Source organism: Mastigoproctus giganteus, chromosome 9 (genome assembly GCF_048544385.1).
Source record: "Mastigoproctus giganteus isolate SK-2022 chromosome 9, ASM4854438v1, whole genome shotgun sequence".
Taxonomy (NCBI): domain Eukaryota; kingdom Metazoa; phylum Arthropoda; class Arachnida; order Uropygi; family Thelyphonidae; genus Mastigoproctus; species Mastigoproctus giganteus.
Window position 1 is genome coordinate 149,508,745 of NC_143583.1, and position 14,070 is coordinate 149,522,814.

General features: G+C 38.7%; 1 protein-coding gene across 1 annotated transcript in view; it reads right to left on the minus strand.

Moving 5' to 3' along the window:
* Ack (activated Cdc42 kinase) overlaps positions 1 to 13,817 on the minus strand; it is a 333,372-nt gene extending 319,555 nt beyond the window's left edge. Inside the window, exon 1 of the mRNA XM_090380828.1 lies at positions 13,686 to 13,817. The gene's annotated coding sequence lies outside the window, so the exon portion shown is untranslated. The remainder of the gene's footprint in view (positions 1 to 13,685) is intronic.
* Between the last annotated feature and the right edge of the window lie 253 nt (positions 13,818 to 14,070).

A 14,070-nucleotide genomic window follows, 5' to 3' on the forward strand; every position in this document is an offset into this window, starting at 1 on the left:
GTTTAAAAATGAACAATGTAAAAGAAAAATACAGTATATAAATGAAAGCAGAAGATATATTTTATATAAATTAATTATTTGTTTTAGTTTATTAACGAAACATTTTCATATAAAATACAAAGATCGAAAAACAAACAAATATTTATTCGTCCTTTTTCGCGATTTCTGTTGCATCTGTTGCCGCTGCTTGTGGATGGAACATTGCAGCTTCTACTCTATCTGCTGCACTGCTTGATGCTTCTATTGCTTTCTTTAAATACTTTCGTATATCATCTTGTTTATGACTTTATTTCTTTGTGATAAAATTATTATGCACCATGGGCACATGCATGACGTCCTGAAGACTGAAGCTATGGTTTTGTTCCATAAATTTAATATCTGCTTCAATGGACTTTTCTGCAGTAGCCCAAGATATCTTTTCTTCTTCAACTTTGTCGTTTTCTTCACCAGATTCTTCTGAATAATTATCTTCTATCTTATCAGGAGTTATAATGCTTTGAATAATTTCTTGATCAGTGAAAGTCACTGCAACTTCAACATCATCTTCAATGCGTATCCACTCTTCTATGTCATCAGCATTAAGTTTGTGTAGAGGGTTGTCTTCCGTACATAATTTAACAGTTTCCATCAGTTCTTTCACTTCAGACGCCTTCAACTTTATGTGAAATCCTTCAAAATCTTCGTTTCGATCAGATTGTAGATCTGAAAACATCATGTTCGGCCATAACTTTCACCACACTCTTAAGAGTTACAGGCTTGACTGCATTCCATGCAGTTGCGAGTGAAAATGTTGCATCTTTTATTGTAAAGTTGCATTGAAATTCTGAAGGGTCGACATTCTTATGCATCATTTTCATCATAAAATCATTTTTATAGTGATATTTAAAGTTCCTAATGACTCCTTGATCCATGGGTTGAATTAATGGTGTTACGTTTGGTGGCAAGTAACATGCAAAAGTATTTCTGCAATCAGACACTAATGATTCATGTGAGTGGGCCCTACAGTTGTTGAGAAGTAGCAGACACTGTGTATTTGCAGGCTTCGCCAATTTTCTCAAGTTCTGACGAACTGATAGAACAAAATCATGAACAAACCAATCACGAAATATATCTTTGTCCATCTAAGTATTCTTTTGGGCTTTATAGGTCACAGGTAAATGCACAATTCCTTTTAAGGCCCATGGGTGCTGAAACTTACCAATAACCAAAAACTTAATTTCATGCTGACCTGAAGCATTAGCACACATAAGAACGATTACTCTTTCCTTATTAAGCTTAAACCCTGTTGGATTTCGTTCTTGGTTTCCAGCCAAAGTTTTTGTGAGCAAACACTTCCAGTAAACCACTGTTTCATCAGCATGATAAATTTGATCGGCTGTAAGGTCATAGTCAGATACAATTTTTTTCAAATGTTGCACTATATTCTGTTGCTGCTTGTGTATCAGCCAACTGTCTTTCTCCAGTAATATCTAAATTCCTAAGCCATCCATCACTAAATGTGATGTTCATTTGTTCCTTAAAAGACCTTGCTTTGGCAATAAGCATTGGCCCAGAAATTGCCATACCTTCCAATCGTTTTAGCAAAAACCATTCATACAACACTTTATCGAGATTCTCTAATTTTGGGCCAATGTAAACTTTTTCTCTCAGCAATTTTATTGTAAGGCTCAGATGAGGATGTGAATTATAGAATTTTATTCTTTGCCTTTTTTATATTGTAAATTGTAGACTTTCCAATGTTGTATGTTTCCATTAAAACAGTATTGCTCACACCAGTTTCTAGTTTCTTAATTATTTCAAGTTTGTCACTCAATTTCAACGTGTTCTTCTTTCTCTTGAAGTTTATCTATTTTAGGAGCCATTATTATGAATTTGTAAATATGTATGCTATATATGGTAAATGAAAGAGTAGGGCAAAAAATTATAGCGTTGCCATGGTTTGATTGCTTGTTTCAAAAAGGCGACCACAAGCTCACTTGTTGTTCTGGGCATCTTGTGGCACTCACACATGCGCACGCGCGCACACACACACAAAAGTTCACTAAATTTAAAAAGTCTGAGTTTCAGAAAAGTCCGGATTCTCGAGTGGTCCAGATTTCTGGCATCTGAATTTTCGTACTTTTACTCTATTTGGATTCATATTATTGTGTTAAAGATAGCAAATGCGGAATCCACTATTCCACATAATTTTCCTCTGCCTTCTGCCCTGTAGCTACCCTGCAATCCATCTTAGAACCTTTCCAGCAATCCCAAATATACTTCTCATGAGGAGTATAGTTGGGATTGCTGGAAAGATTTTAGCAAGGTAATTATACCTTGCTAAAATCTAAATAAACTATGTCAAAATTGTTCCCTACATCTAGCTCATGAGAAACTGTGTCAAAAATAGCTACACATGATTTCCCTTAAAAGAATCATGTTGTGTGTGTCCTACAGAAGGCCATTTCTATCTAAATGTTCCTAGATTGTACTCGTAATTATTGCCTCTATGATTTTTCCTGCCACTAAATTCAGACTAACTGGTCTGTAGTTACCGATTTCACTTTTAGAACCACCTATAAGTTTTGGCAATACACTGGCACATTTCTCCAATCCAATCCAATGGTATCTCTCCCAAGTCCTAAGATGCCCTCATAATTGAGGCACTTCCATAGCCAGGTGAGAAGGAGCAGCAGTGCGTAGCACACGCTTCTTGATTAGACTGGGGTTCGAGCCCGTCACCACCAAATACAGAAGATGCAGAAAGGTCAGGGAATGACCACCGCGTATCCTGGAGCAATATGGCCTTAGTTGCTAATGCTCCTAAAAACCAAACAACAACAACAGCCCTCATAATTAATCTCAATGGTTCAATCCACTATCTGGATGCTTCCCTCAAAATTAATGGGTATATGCCATCAACTACAGGAGCCTTACTTGCCTTTAAGCTCCAAAGTTTTTCTAATAAAAAGTCAATTTCAAACTCTAATTTCATGTCTCAGCCTCAATCACACTGCCTTTCATCGGTAACGACCAATGCAAGTAACTATTCAATTCATCAGCAACATCAGGTAGGATATCTAAGACTTTCCCATCCCAGTGAACAAGGGTCCAATCAGATTTGTTTTCTCCTTCTTTGTACATGGAGAGGGCAGACAGGATAGAAGGGTGGGTGGGTTATTGACCAGGAAAACGAAAACAGGAGTGTCTCATAGGCAGAATGACTACGATGAGTACAACAAATTGTACAGAGAAATAGAGTGGGCTAGTAAGTCAGTTGATCCGCATCATGCACTCTTTGGCATGCCTTCCCAAGTGCCGAGACTGTCTTATAATGGGGGTGGACAGAGAGAGAGAGAGAGCAATATTCTCGATCTGATTATCAGCAGTGATTCTTCATGCATTAAGAATTTGTGGATGAAAGAACCAGGTGGCAGTGATCAGAGTGTATTAAAATGCAATTTACTTAAGAATGTAACTACAGTAAAGTGTGTAAGGAAGGGATTTTACTTTTATAGAGGAGATTAAAGTGGCCTTAGACAGTTTTTAAATTCTACACAGTGGGACAACTAATGTTGTTACTAACAACAAATTCTAAAAGTGAGAAGCATTGAGGAAATAATTATAGAAGTTATTAGGCTTTTCATTCCAGCTCAGAAATGCAGTTCAAGTCCTAGACCTAAATGGATGGATATCATATGAACTATTGAAACACATGCAGAGAAAAAAATGCATGGCATACATATAAATTATAAGGTAATACAGAAGCCTATGGTAGATATAAACTAGCCTGCAATCAAGTCACAAAGTAGGTTAGGCAGGCCAAGACTGATTACGAGAAGTCGCTAAAAATGAATGCCAAGGAAAGCAGCAAAGACTTCTATGCTTATATTAACAGTAGGATGAGATTGAATTACATTGGTCCCTTTGATGTCAATGGATTAACTGTTGATGATCCTGCTCAGGTTACCGACATGTTGAATAGGTATTATTATTATTTTATTATTAGCTATAGGGTGCAAGGAAGCCTGAGGTTTATGCTGCACCAGCCAAAAAAAAAATACCCTAAGAGAGAGAGAGAGAGAGAATCAAAAGGGAATCACCAAGAAAGAGAAGAATGATGATATCCAGCTCAGGACCCTGGGTGTGCCAAGCCCATACTCACCAGAAGTGAGCCCCCGGGCTTCTACAATCACACATGAGGAATTTTTTAGGGAGATGCCAGAAGTTTATCAAAGTCTAAGAGGGAGCTAAACAATTAACTGAGAGGAAAGTGGAAGAGAAACTGTTGAAGTTAAACATAAAATAGGCACCTGTGGTGGATAGGATATATCCAATTATATAAAGGGAGGCAGCAAAGGAGGTAAGCAAATCCTTAGTCATAATGATGAGAGCATCTCTGGATTCAAGGAACGTACCTGTGGACTGATTATGTGTACATCTATCTCCACCTTCACAATGGAGGATCAAAGGGTGATATGAGAAATTACAAACCTATTAGCTTAACTTCTGTTCCAGAAAAAATAATGGAGTCACTAAATAGAGGTGGGAGTATAGATGGGCAAAAGTTGTGGCCAATAGCTTTGGCAAGGGACCAGAATGCTCGGATATCATTTGAACAAGAAGCAAGTTTTCTACTCTTAGCCTATTCAAAATGTAATTTGGATTGATTAATAAATGCTTTACAACTGTTAAGGGCTTTGATGTAAGCAGAAAATAAACCTGGAGATTATGCAAGCCAACATTCTTATCTTGAAAAACCTTAGCTCATTCAATGGAAAGCCAAGGTTTAGTTAAAGGATGAAATTTTAAGGCGGAATGTGGAATAAAGGATTTCATCCCTACAAGAATAATAATACAAGATTTAAGCAAAGATTGATATCAAGATCAATCTTTGCTTAAATCTTGTATTAAAACAGTACTCTAACCACGGAAAATAAGAATAGAAATCACACAGATCACTACATTTTGCATTCTTGTAACCAAACAATGCAAGGCTGAGAATAGCCATGAGTAAAACTCCATTGGTGTTTTTCTCTTGTGTAATCTGCCATGCCTAGAAGATCACTCACCTTCACTGTGTACTTGGAAGGGTTGTTCTTCAAAAAAGATCAAGAGTGTTGAGGGTGTGGTAAGGATTGTCAGAAATTCTGGTAGATAAAAGAATAATCTATGTGAGGTTATTGGTTATTTCAAAAGCCTAAGAATCTTGACCACATGGACCAGCTTTGTCCGTATGACTAGAAAACTGAAGCCAGCTGGAGTTGCAAACATTAAAATCACAAAGGAAACCTCACTATTAGAAAAGTTAGACTGCAGGAAGTCATCTTTCAAAGAAAAAAGTACATGTCCTTTTAAAATACTACCATCAGGGCCAGCAAAAAGCATGTGATCCAGTTTTGTCAAAAGTCCTGCGCTCAGATGGTCGAAATAATATCATCCGTGTCATTTCTATCAATGAGCCTACCACCGTCTTACTGTCTAATTACGCAATTCTTGTCACTCCAAGAGTACTTAGCATTAGTTGAGGCATACGATGCAAGTAAGCGAGCTTATACAACATCAGCCAAAAAAACAACCTTCCCATTTTACCCATCCAGTCACTCCAAATGTTTGTCTAGTTCAGCCTTAAATTTTTTTTAAGCTATCAACTTCAACAACAACAGATAGAAGTCTGTTCCAGCAATCAACTACCCACTGTCTAAAGGCAAACTTCCACACATCCACTAGCATTAGCATTAGTAGAGGCATTTGATGCAAGAAAGCAAGCTTATGCAGCATCAGCCAAAAAAAAAGAAAGAAACCCACTTCCACTTCACCCCTCTGTTCGTTCAAAATACCTGTCCAGCTGAGCCTTAAACTTATTTAGGCATTCAACCTCCACCACAAGGGATGGAAGTCTGTTCCACCAACCAACCACGCACTGGCTAAAGGCAAATTTCCGCACGTCTATCCTACATCTGTCTTTCCTCAATTTGAATTTATGCCCTCTCAGGTGATTTTTCTGAGCTAGAGGAAGAATCCCATCAGCATTGAGCATGCTTAAACCATTCAAGGCTTTATACACCTCTATCAGATCACCTCGCTGGTGCCTAGTCTCCAGACACTGTAATTTTCAAAACTTAAGCCTTTCTTCGTAAGAGCAACCCTTTGTTCCATTCACTAATCTTGTTGCCCTTCTCTGTACTCGTTCCAGCAGCTCTACATCCTTCTTGAAATGAGGCCTCCAGACCTGTATACAGTACTCTAGGTGTGGCCTGACCATTGCCTTATACAATGGAATAATCACCTCCTTATCCCTGCTGGAAAAATTCCTGTATATCATTGACAATACTCCATGAGCTACTCTTGCAGCCCGTCTGCACTGCTCAGAGAACTTCATATCTGCCTGCACAACCACCCCCAAGTCCCTTTCATTCTCTACCACTGTCAGTGTAGTACCACAGAGTTGATACGTTGCTCTGGGGTTGCTGTTTCCCATGTGTAGTACTTTACATTTGTCAATGTTAAACTTCATTTGCCACCTCTCAGCCCATCTGCTCAACCTTTCCAGATCCTGTTCCAGCAGCATAGTGTCAGAGTGTCCTTGACAACCCTGCCAACCTTTGTATCATCTGCAAACATGGACATTAAGCTTGATATACCATCATCAATATCATTTATAAATACAGAAAACAATAATGGTACCCAACACTGAGCCCTGAGGGCCTCCACTAATAACATTAGTCCACGATGAGCAGTGTCCATTGATTACCACTCTCTGTCTTCTCCCCCTCAACCACCCCTTTATCCATAGCAGCAATTTGCCTCCAATGTCACACTGCTCCAATTTGTGTAGCAGTCTTCCATGTGCAACAGTATCAAAAGCCTTTCTAAGATCCAAGTATATAATATCAAAGTTATTCCCTGCATCCAGTTCTTTTGTGACTGCATCATAGTATCCAATCAAGTTGGTCAGGCAAGACTTCCCCTTAACAAAACCATGCTGTGTCTGAGCTATAACTGAAGTCTTGTCTAAATGATCCTGCAGTGCTTCTTTAACCAGTGCCTCCATTAATTTTCCTGGAACAGAAGTTAAGCTCACAGGTCTATAATTACTTGTGTCAGCCTTTGATCCTCCTTTGTGAATTGGGGTCACATTTGCACATTTCCAGTCTATGGGTACCTCCCCTGAGTCCAACGAAGCTCTCATAATTATGGCTAAGGGTTTGCTTACTTCCTTTGCTGCCTCCTTTAATATAACTGGATAGATCCCATCCACCCAGGGTGCCTTTCTTGTGTTCATCTTCAACAGTTTCTCCTCCACTTTACTCCCAGTTATTTCAAGATTCTGTAGCTTACTGCAAGAGTTGAATACACCTCTGGCATTCCCCTTGCTGAATAACTACTCATGTGTGAATGTCGATGCAAAATATTCATTTAGTTTGTTAGCTACCTGAGCAGGATCATCAACAGTTGACCCATCAATATCAAGTGGACCAATCTGATTCATCCCCTTCCTTCTAGAGTTTACATAAATAAAGAACTCTTTGCTGTTTTTCTTTGCATCCCTTGCCAAGGATTTCTCGTAATCTGCCTTCGCCTGCCTAACCTCCTTTGTAACTTGGTTGCATATCAACTTGTATCTATCATAGGCTTCTGTGTCATGTGTTAATTTGTAAGTATCCCATGAATTTTTCTTCTCTGCCATATGCCTCATTAGTTCATCTGACATCCATTTTGGCCTAAACCGTGAACAATATTTCTTAGTTGGTATGTAAAGCCTAGTAGCTTCCAAGATAAGTTCTTTGAATGCTTCCCATTTTGAATTTGCTGTTGGTAACATCATCAGTTGGTCCCACTGTATAGAATTTAAATACTGTCTCAGTCCATCGTAGTCGCCTTTACGGAAGCAATAACCCTTCCCTTTACCCTAATGGTAGTTACCTCTTTGAGTAAATCCCACTTCAGCACACTGTGATCACTGCCACCTAGTGGTTCATTTATCTGCAGATTCTTAATGCATGAAGAATCACTGCTGATAATCAAATCAAGAGTATTACTCCTTCTAGTTGCCTCCCGAACATGCTGATGTAGAAAACATTCATCCAATAAATCCACAAAAGCCCTGCTAGTGTGTGAGTAACCAGCCCTCAAATTCCAGTCAATATCTGGGAAATTAAAATCTCCCATTATAAGACTGTCTGATTTACTGGCCCACTCTATTTCCCTGTACAGTTCCTTATTATACTCATCAGAGTCATTAGGCCTATAGCACACTCCTACTCTGAATTTTGATCTCCCAATGCTTATGTCACACCAAACTGACTCAACACTGCACTGTCCAGCGATGTTGACTGGCTTCACTTCCTTGGTTTTTATGTGTTTCTTAACTAATAGCATAACCCCTCCCTCCTTCCTATCCTGTCTCTCCTTTCTGTAGACGTTGTACTCCCCAAATTGCAGTTCTGCATCCCTTATATATCTGTGTGACACCACGTCTCTGATATCCCAACAATATCTGCCTTTGATGTTTTGAGCAATACCTCAAATTCATCAAATTTATTTACTAAACTCCTAGCATTGGTGTACACGCAAGTATATCTGCACCTGTTTCTATTCTTAGCTACCCTAACACAACCCATGTGTTTACTTGTACCGCAGTGGCTCCCAGCAGTCTCTGAAATACCATGCATCTTGTTTTTCAGGCTTCTGCTCATTCTAATAGAAGCAGTGCAAGAATCTCTTTCACCTCTGCCAGTGGCTACTGTCAATCTATTGGTCTTTGTCTCCCCCCAAGCTAGCAGTTTTCCGACCCACCTAACACTGCCTCTATAGCATCAGCAAATATTCTTGCACCCTTTCTATTTAAGTGTATCCCATCCCTGTAGAAGCAGTCTCTCCTGTTAACAAGTACAGTCCAGGCTGAAAAAAATTTTACCCCTTTAGCCTTGCACAATCTTTCCAGGGCCGAATTGATCGACAAGGCTCTCATCATATACTCCTCCTGTCGTGTCTGGGCAGAATTGCAGACACTTTCAATTCAACCCTAATTCTCGGCTTTTGTTCAACAGTGAACTGTACTTGTTAAGTAATTCTGTACCACTATATCACATTTTGTGCCCTTAAAAGTCATATAATTATAAAATCAATGAGTCAACGGTACGATCAATCAAAAAATTGGAAGAAAAAATCCGCCGTAGTGTCCGTGAAAACACACTAATTGCTTCAAAAATTTGCTCTGTAACTTGTGATGTTAAATTAGAAAAAATGGAAAAGGCTTTAAATCTGTGGGTAGAAGACCTAACTCAAAATAAAATTCCGTTAAGTTCACTCATCATTCGCGAAAAGGCAAAACTCCTTTATCAACACTTTAGCGAAACTGGTGATAGCACTGGCGGATAAGTTTTTTTTTCCTAGCAAAGGTGCTGGTTTGAAAGATTTGTTTGAAATTTCTAATAAATATTACATTTAATATAAAATTGTTTCTTATTTTCATTTCAATGCCATATGCTTTCATTTCACTATGTCCTGTCTATGTCAGTCATATTATGAAGGTACACATAATACATACATAGATAAAATTTTAGACTAGTTTTCGTGTCTGGGCAGAATTGCAGACACTTTCAAATTCAACCCTAATTCTCGGCTTTTGTTCAACAGTGACCTGTACTTGTTAAGTAATTCTGCCAGTCTCCTACTCTTAATATTATTAGTCTGTCTTTCTTCAATTTGAATCTATGCCCCCTCAGGTTCTTAATCTGAGCAAATAGAAGTATCCGTCAGAATTGAGCCTGCTAAAACCATTCAAGGCATTATACACCTCGATCAGATCACCTCGCAGGTGCATAGTCTCCAGATGCTGCACCTTGCAGAACTTAAGCCTTTCTTCGTAAGCGCACCCCCTTTGTTCCTCTCTCCAATCTTGTTGCTCTTCTCTGTACTCGTTCTAGCAACTCTACATCCTTCCTAAATGTGGCTCCATTCCTGTATACAGTATTCAAGGTGTGGCCTGACCATTGCCTTATACAAAGGGATAATCACCTCCTTGTCTCTACTAGTAAAATTTCTATATATCTTTGACAGAACTCCATTACCTGCTCTAGCAGCCCGTCTGTACTACTCAGAGAACTTCATATCTGACTGCATGTTTACCCCCAGGTCTTTTTCATTCTCCACCTCCCTGAGTGTAATACCACAGAGTTGGTACATTTCTTTTCGGTTACCGCTTCCCATATGTCAATGTTAAACTTCAGTTGCCACTTCTTAGCCCATCTGCCCAAATTATCTAGATCCTGTTGCAGTAGCACAATGCCATTACTGTCATTAACAACCCTGCCAACCTTTGTATCATCTGCAAACTTCGACATTAAGCCTGATATACCTTCATCAATATCATTTATAAATACACAAAACAACAATGGGCCCAGAACTGAACCCTGGGGACTCCGCCAATAACAATTAGTCCAAGTAGAGCAGTGCCCATTTATTACCACACTCTGCCATTTCCCAATCAACAATCCCTTTATACATCAGTAACTTACCTTTAATGCCATACCACTCCAATTTGTACAGCAGTCTTCCATGTGCAACAGGATCAAAAGCATTCCTGAAATCCAAGTATATGAGATCAAAATTATTTTTTGGATCCTGTTCCTTTGTGATCACATCGTAGTATCCAATCAGATTGGTCAGACAAGACATCCCCTTAACAAACTCATACTGTTGTCTGAACTATTACTGCAGTACTGTATAGGTAATCCTATATCATCTCTTTAACTAGTGACTCCATTATTTTCCCCAGAACAGAAGTTAAACTAACAGATCTATAATTATTTGTGTCACCCTTTAAACCCCCTTTGTGAATTGGGGATACATTTGCACATCTCTAGTCCATGGGGACCGCCCCTGACTCTAAGGATGCTCTTATAATTATGGCTAAGGCTTTGCTTACTTCCCTTGCTGCCTCCATTATAACTGCTGCCCCAGGTGCCTTTTTTTTTCGGTTTAACTTCAACAATTTCTCCTCCACTTTGCTCTCAGTTATTACAAAATCACTTATCTCCCTGTTAGAGTTTCATAAACTTCTGGCATTTCTCTATTTAAATAACTCCTCATGTGTGAATGTAGATGCGAAATACTCATTCAGTTTATCAGCTACTAGAGCAGGATCATCCATAGTCGAACCATCTATGTTAAGTGGACCAATGTGATTTATCCCCTTCCTTCTAGAGTATCTGGATAGATTATAACTGGATAGATTCCATCTGCCCCAGGTGCCTTTTTTTTCAGTTTAACTTCAACAATTTCTCCTCCACTTTGCTCTCGGTTATTACAAAATCACTTAGCTACCTGTTAGAGTTTGATAAACTTTTGCCAATACCCTCCTTGAATACCTCCTCATGTGTGAATGTAGATGCAAAATACTCATTCAGTTTATCAGCTTCTTCAGCAGGATCATCAATAGTCAAACCATCTATGTTAAGTGGACCAATGTGATTTATCTCCTACCTTCTAGAGTTTACATAAGTAAAGAACTCTTTGCTGTTTTTCTTTGCATCCTTTGCCAAAGATTGCCCTTAATCTGCCTTAGCCTGCCTAACTTCCTTTGTGACTTGATTGCAGATTAGCTTATGCCGTAGGCTTCTCTGTCACCTGATAATTTATGAGCATCCCATGCATTTTTTTTTTCTGCCACGAGCCTCATTAATTCATCCGACATCCATTTAGGACTGAATCTTGAACAGTATTTCTTAGTTGGTAAGAAAAGCCTAGTAGCCTCCAAGGTTAAGTCCCTGAATGGATTAATTCCCATTTAGAATTCACTGTTGATAAGATCATCAGTTGATCCCACTATATAGAATTTAAAAACTGTCTGAGACCACTGTAGTCACCTTTATGAAAACAAAAACCCTTCCCTTTATTCTTGATGGTACTTACATCTTTAAGTAAATCCCTCATCAGTACACTGTGATCCCCGTCACCTAGTGGTTCCTTTATCTGCAAATTCTTAATGCATGAATAATCACTGCTGATAATCAGATCAAGGGTATTACTCCCTCTGGTTGCCTCTTGAACATGTTGCGTAGAAAACAATCCTTCAATAAATCCACAAAAGTCTTGCTAGCATGCAAGTGACCAATCCACAAGTTCTAATCAATATCTGGAAAGTTAAAATCGACCATTACAAGACATTCTGATTTACTAGCCCATTCTATTTCTCTGCACAACTGTCCATTGTATTCATCAGAGTCATTAGGCCTATAACATACTCCTACTCTCATTTTCCCAGTGTTTATGTCACACCCAACAGACTCAACATTGCATTCTCCACCCATGTCAACTTTATGCACTTCCTTAGATTTTATGTGTTTCTGAACGAACAGCATAACCCCTCCTTCCTTCCTACCCTGTCTGTCCTTTCTGTACACATCGTACTCCCCAAATTCCAATTCTATACTGCTTATATCTGTGTGACACCATGTCTCTGATATCCCAACAATATCTGCCTTTGATGTCTTGATCAGCACTTGAAATTCATCAATTTATTTACTATACTTCTAGCATCAGTGTACATGTAAGTATACATGTACTAATTCTTACTCTTAGTTACCTTAATGCTGGTTGGTTTTGATTTTATTGGCGCATTAGCTACTAAGGCTATAATGCACCACACCTTAATGCAGCCCTTGTTCCATGATAACTCCTAGCAGCTGCTCTTGAAGTCCCCATCAACTTGCTCCCTAGGCTGCTGCTCATTACAACAGAAGCAGTGCAAGAATCACTTTCACCTCTGCCTTCAGCTACCGTTAATCTTTTAGTCCGTGTATCCCCCAAATCTAACAGCTTGCCGACCCACCTAACATTGCCTCTAGAGCAATAGCAAATTCTTGCACTATTTCTATTTTCTAAATAATAATATCATCCACGTCATTTCTGCATTTCTATCAACGAGCCTGCCACCGTCTTACTATATAATTACCCACATCGCCACTCCAAGAGCACTTTCGCGAGTCGACTTGAAAATTGCTAAAGTAGATCGTATACTTCTTTCTCAATGTGTATGCTTGATTTTATATCGAACATTGGACGTTATTTAAAAATTTATTTTTATGTTATAATCGCTTTCAATAATATCTGTATTGCTTTTAACTTTTGCACGTAAGGAAATAACATATAGGGCCCGCAAATAATTCTTGAGCACTGTTCCAAAAATTCTTTGGTCGGCCCTGAGTACCACGGTGTGGTTCTTTAAATGGGCATTTACGCATAGACATTTTACTGAATGTGGAGAAAATGAAATATTCGATGCTCCAATTTATGTATAATTATAAAAGTTTCTGCATTTTTCTGTTTATTTTAGATGCGTAAACTGTACAAAGCGATGTTTCTGCATAAACAGCGAGTAGGGCATGAGCGAATGCACTTCGTATTGATGCTCCAATTATGCCCTAGCACTTCAACGTTATTTTAAAATGTACGAATTCCTATTTATTAAAATGTTACTTGCCACGCTAAATTAACAAAATTATACATTTCAATTTAAAATTCGTATATGTACTTCAGAAAAACAGCTTTAAATGAAAAACGGTCCAAAAGAGCGTAACCAAAATAGTGGGACACCGGATAATTACGACAAAAATCACGATAATCCCAGAAAAATGGGACATCTCATCGCGCTCTGTACAAGTAAACTAAGTAGCTAGAAAAGGGAATAATATGCTTACCTGAAACAACAGGTTTATTTAATTAAAATGCTTGCTCATTGTCATCCCCATCGTAGGGCGTCAGCCATTTGTAAACACATGTTCTGTTCTGTTCTGTTTTGTTTTGCTCATAGTACTATGACACATTGAGAGGTAATACCATTCTTGTTTCGCTATTCACCAAGATGAGAGGGCGTACTATTACTCAGAGAGCAGAAGCATTACCCACTGAGAAATAAGATATGTTACTACTCTGTGGCATTACCAATCTGTACTACTTTTGAGAAAGGGGCTTATTCTTTACTTTTCGGTTCAAAACGAAATTTAAATTGAAGAGTAAGAAGTGATTGAGTAGTAGTAGTGGCATGTGTGATGCAAGTGTATAAGCTCATGCAGCATCAGCCGA